This window comes from Syngnathus floridae, unplaced genomic scaffold (genome assembly GCF_059516105.1).
Source record: "Syngnathus floridae isolate MCC-2025c unplaced genomic scaffold, RoL_Sflo_1.0 HiC_scaffold_80, whole genome shotgun sequence".
Classification (NCBI taxonomy): domain Eukaryota; kingdom Metazoa; phylum Chordata; class Actinopteri; order Syngnathiformes; family Syngnathidae; genus Syngnathus; species Syngnathus floridae.
Window position 1 is genome coordinate 1 of NW_028284109.1, and position 5000 is coordinate 5000.

Here is a 5000-nt window from a genome sequence, read left to right on the forward strand (position 1 = left end):
GCTCCAGGCCGACCGGATCGGCTAGTTGTAAGCACCGCGGATGAGATCGCGGAGCATTATTCGACTTCCAGCGGCCGGTGCGCTTACGCACGCCGCCCGGAACCTCCGGGAGGCCGTGCGCATGCGCAAGTGGCCGAAAATAGCTCCAGCCCAGCGGATCTGCACTTTACAAGCTCCGCGGATGAGATCGCGGAGCTTTATCCGACTTCCAGCGGCCGGTGCGCTCGCGCACTCCACCCGGCACCTCCGGGAGGCCGTGCGCATGCGCAAGTGGCCGAAAATAGCTCCAGCCCAGCGGATCTGCACTTTACAAGCTCCGCGGATGAGATCGCGGAGCTTTATCCGACTTCCAGCGGCCGGTGCGCTCGCGCACTCCACCCGGCACCTCCGGGAGGCCGTGCGCGCGCGCCAAGTGGCCCAAAATAGCTCCAGCCCAGCGGATCTGCACTTTACAAGCACCGCGGATGAGATCGCGGAGCTTTGTTCGACTTCCAGCGGCCGGCGCGCCCGACGAGCGGACCAGGTGACGGTCCAGCTCCACCCGGTACCTCGCACGGCCCGCTTCTCCCCCCCCCGCGCGGACTTCCGAGCGCTCGGGGAGACGTTCGGAAGCCGCCGGTGACGTTGGAGCGGGGAAATACCTCCCTCCAGCGGACACGGCGAGTAAATACACCTTCGGCCAAACGGCGGGAGTAACTATGACTCTCTTAAGGTAGCGGCACTCGACATCTTTTTAGCGGTTCGTGGACGACCCGGCCGGTTCTCGGGGGTGCTTTTTCTCCTAACTCTCGACGCCCGAGGAGGCTTCCAGAGCCCCGGCTAAGCGTTTTACGCGGCCCGCTGAACTTCCAAAGCACCTCCAGCCGGTTCCCCGGCTGCTTTCCTCCTCACTTTCTAAGCCGCCCGAGGCTTCCAGAGCCCCGGCTAAGCGTTTTACGCGGCCCGCTGAGCTTCCACAGCACCTCCAGCCGGTTCTCATGAGGCTTTCCTCCTAACTCTTGACGCCCGAGGAGGCTTCCAGAGCCTCGGATAAGCGTTTTACGCGGCCCGCTGAGCTTCCACAGCACCTCCAGCCGGTTCTCATGATGCATTCCTCCTCACTCTTTAAGCCGAACGAGGCTTCCAGAGCCTCGGCTAAGCGTTTTACGCGGCCCGCTGGACTTCCACAGCACCCCCAGCCGGTTCTTATGATGCTTTCCTCCTAACTCTTGACGCCCGAGGAGGCTTCCAGCACCCCGGCTAAGCGTTTTACGCGGCCCGCCGAGCTTCCACAGCACCTCCAGCCGGTTCTCATGAGGCTTTCCTCCTAACTCTTGACGCCCGAGGAGGCTTCCAGAGCCTCGGCTAAGCGTTTTACGCAGCCCACTGAGCTTCCACAGCACCTCCAGCCGGTTCCCCCAGTACTTTCCTCCTCACTCTTTAAGCCGAACGAGGCTTCCAGAGCCCCGGCTAAGCGTTTTACGCGGCCCGCTGGACTTCCAGAGCACCCCCAGCCGGCCCTCACAATGCTTTCCTCCTAACTCTTGACGCCCGAGGAGGCTTCCAGAGCCCCGGCTAAACGTTTTACGCGGTCCGCTGAACTTCCAGAGCACCTCCAGCCGGTTCCCCGGCTGCTTTCCTCCTCGCTTTATAAGCCGAACGAGGCTTCCAGAGCCCCGGCTAAGCGTTTTACGCGGCCCGCTGAGCTTCCGGAGCACTTCCAGCCGGTTCCCCGGGTGCTTTCCTCCTCACTGTTTAAGCCGAACGAGGCTTCCAGAGCCCCGGCTAAGCGTTTTACGCGGGCCGCTGAGCTTCCAGAGCACCTCCAGCCGGTTCCCCGAGTGCTTTCCACCTCACTTTCTAAGCCGAACGAGGCTCCCAGCACCCCGGCTAAGCGTTCTCCGCGTCCCGCTGATCTTCCCGGAGCTTGTAACGGGGAAATACCTCCCTCTAGCGGACACGGCGGGTAAATACGCCACCTCTCGCACTTAGCGCACACACCCGTTGCTGCGCGTCCGGTGGCACTTTGAGCGGCCAAACGGCGGGAGTAACTGTCACTCTCTTAAGGTAGGCCCACTTGAGATTTTTTTAACCGTCCGCGGAGGCGACCGGGACCACCGGGACAGCCGGGAGGCCGTGCGCGCGGGCCAAGTGGCCGAAAATAGCTCCAGGCCGACCGGATCGGCTAGTTGTAAGCACCGCGGATGAGATCGCGGAGCATTATTCGACTTCCAGCGGCCGGTGCGCTCGCGCACTCCACCCGGCACGCCGCCCGGAACCTCCGGGAGGCCGTGCGCGCGCGCCAAGTGGCCCAAAATAGCTCCAGCCCAGCGGATCGGCTGTTTACAAGCACCGCGGATGAGATCGCGGAGCATTATTCGACTTCCAGCGGCCCGTGCGCTTACGCACGCCGCCCGGAACCTCCGGGAGGCCGTGCGCATGCGCAAGTGGCCGAAAATAGCTCCTAGCCGACCGGATCTGCACTTTACAAGCACCGCGGATGAGATCGCGGAGCTTTATCCGACTTCCAGCGGCCGGTGCGCTCGCGCACTCCACCCGGCACCTCCGGGAGGCCGTGCGCATGCGCCAAGTGGCCGAAAATAGCTCCAGGCCGACCGGATCTGCACTTTACAAGCTCCGCGGATGAGATCGCGGAACTTCATCCGACTTCCAGCGGCCGGTGCGCTCGCGCACTCCACCCGGCACCTCCGGGAGGCCTGTGCGCGCGCGCCAAGTGGCCCAAAATAGCTCCAGCCCAGCGGATCTGCACTCCGCGGATGAGATCGCGGAGCTTTTTTCGACTTCCAGCGGCCGGCGCGCACGACGAGCGGACCCGGTGACGGTCCAGCTCCACCCGGTACCTCGCACGGCCCGCTTCTCCCCCCCGCGCGGACTTCCGAGCGCTCGGGGAGACGTTCGGAAGCCGCCGGTGCCGTTGGAGCGGGGAAATACCTCCCTCCAGCGGACACGGCGAGTAAATACACCTTCGGCCAAACGGCGGGAGTAACTATGACTCTCTTAAGGTAGAGGCACTCGACATCTTTTTCACGGTTCGTGGAGGACCCGGCCGGTTCTCGGGGGTGCTTTTTCTCCTAACTCTTGACCCCCGAGGAGGCTTCCAGAGCCCCGGCTAAGCGTTTTACGCGGCCCGCTGAGCTTCCACCGCACCTCCAGCCGGTTCCACGGGTGCTTTCCTGCTCACTGTTTAAGCCGAACGAGGCTTCCAGAGCCCCGGCTAAGCGTTTTACGCGGCCCGCCGAGCCTCCACAGCACTTCCAGGCGGTTCTCCGGGTGCTTCACTCCTCACTCTTTAAGCCGAACGAGGCTTCCAGAGACCCGGCTAAGCGTTTTACGCGGCCCGCCGAGCTTCCACAGCACCTCCAGCCGGTTCTCATGGGGCTTTCCTCCTAACTCTTGAAGCCCGAGGAGGCTTCCAGAGCCTCGGCTAAGCGTTTTACGCGGCCCGCCGAGCTTCCACAGCCAGCACCTCCAGCCGGTTCTCATGATGCATTCCTCCTCACATTCTAAGCCGAACGAGGCTTCCAGAGCCCCGGCTAAGCGTTTTACGCGGCCCGCCGAGCCTCCACAGCACCTCCAGCCGGTTCCCCGAGTGCTTTCCTCCTCACTGTTTAAGCCGAACGAGGCTTCCAGGGCCCCGGCTAAGCGTTTTACGCGGCCCGCTGGACTTCCACAGCACCTCCAGCCGGTTCTCCGGGTGCTCCCATCCTCACTGTTTAAGCCGAACGAGGCTTCCAGAGCCCCGGCTAAGCGTTTTACGCGGCCCGCTGGACTTCCAGAGCACCTCCAGCCGGTTCTCCGGGTGCTCCCATCCTCACTGTTTAAGCCGAACGAGGCTTCCAGAGCCCCGGCTAAGCGTTTTACGCGGCCCGCTGAACTTCCCCAGCACCCCCAGCCGGTTCCCCGAGTGCTTTCCTCCTCACTCTTGACGCCCGAGGAGACTTCCAGCACCCCGGCTAAGCGTTTTACGCGGCCCGCTGAGCTTCCGGAGCACCTCCAGCCGGTTCTCATGGGGCTTTCCTCCTAACTCTTGACCCCCGAGGAGGCTTCCAGAGCCCCGGCTAAGCGTTTTACCGCGGCCCCGCCGAGCTTCCAAAGCACCTCCAGCCGGTTCTCATGATGCATTCCTCCTCACTCTTTAAGCCGAACGAGGCTTCCAGAGCCCCGGCTAAGCGTTTTACGCGGCCCCGCTGAACTTCCCCAGCACCCCCAGCCGGTTCCCCGAGTGCTTTCCTCCTCACTTTATAAGCCGAACGAGGCTTCCAGCGCCCCGGCTAAGCGTTCTCCGCGTCCCGGTGATCTTCCCGGAGGTCGTAACGGGGAAATACCTCCCTCCAGCGGACACGGAGAGAAATTACACCGCCTCTCGCACAGAGGCGGGTAAACGGCGGGAGTAACTATGACTCTCTTAAGGTAGCCTGACTTGACATCTCTTTAACGGTTCGTGGATAAATACATGATATATACTACATATGATCGCATTTAAAGCCAAATAATACAAAATGAGCATTCGGTTATAAACACTGTATTCATCATGTTTATAGGCGATGTTAATATTTATATGTTTAATGTTTATAGGTGATGTTAATATTTATATATTTAATGTTTATAGGGGATGTTAATATTTATATATTTATTTTGTACATCATGTTATAGTTATACGACACTCGCTATTGGATCATGATGTGATCGTATCGGCGGGAGTCGGCCCGGCTCCGGGTGAAGAGGCCGAATTCTCGCCACTCGCGGCCCGACCGGGGAACCAGCAGAGGCGGACGCATCGCGGCGCGAGAGCCCTTGGCACTTAGAAAAAATTTGGCAAAAGTTGCTCCGTGCTCCAGGTGAAGAGGCCGAATTCTCGCCACTCGCGGCCGACCGGGGAACCAGCAGAGGCGGACGCATCGCGGCGCGAGAGCCCTTGGCACTTAGAAAAAAATTGGCAAAAGTCGCTCCGGGTGAAGAGGCCGAATTCTCGCCACTCGCGGCCGACCGGGGAACCAGCA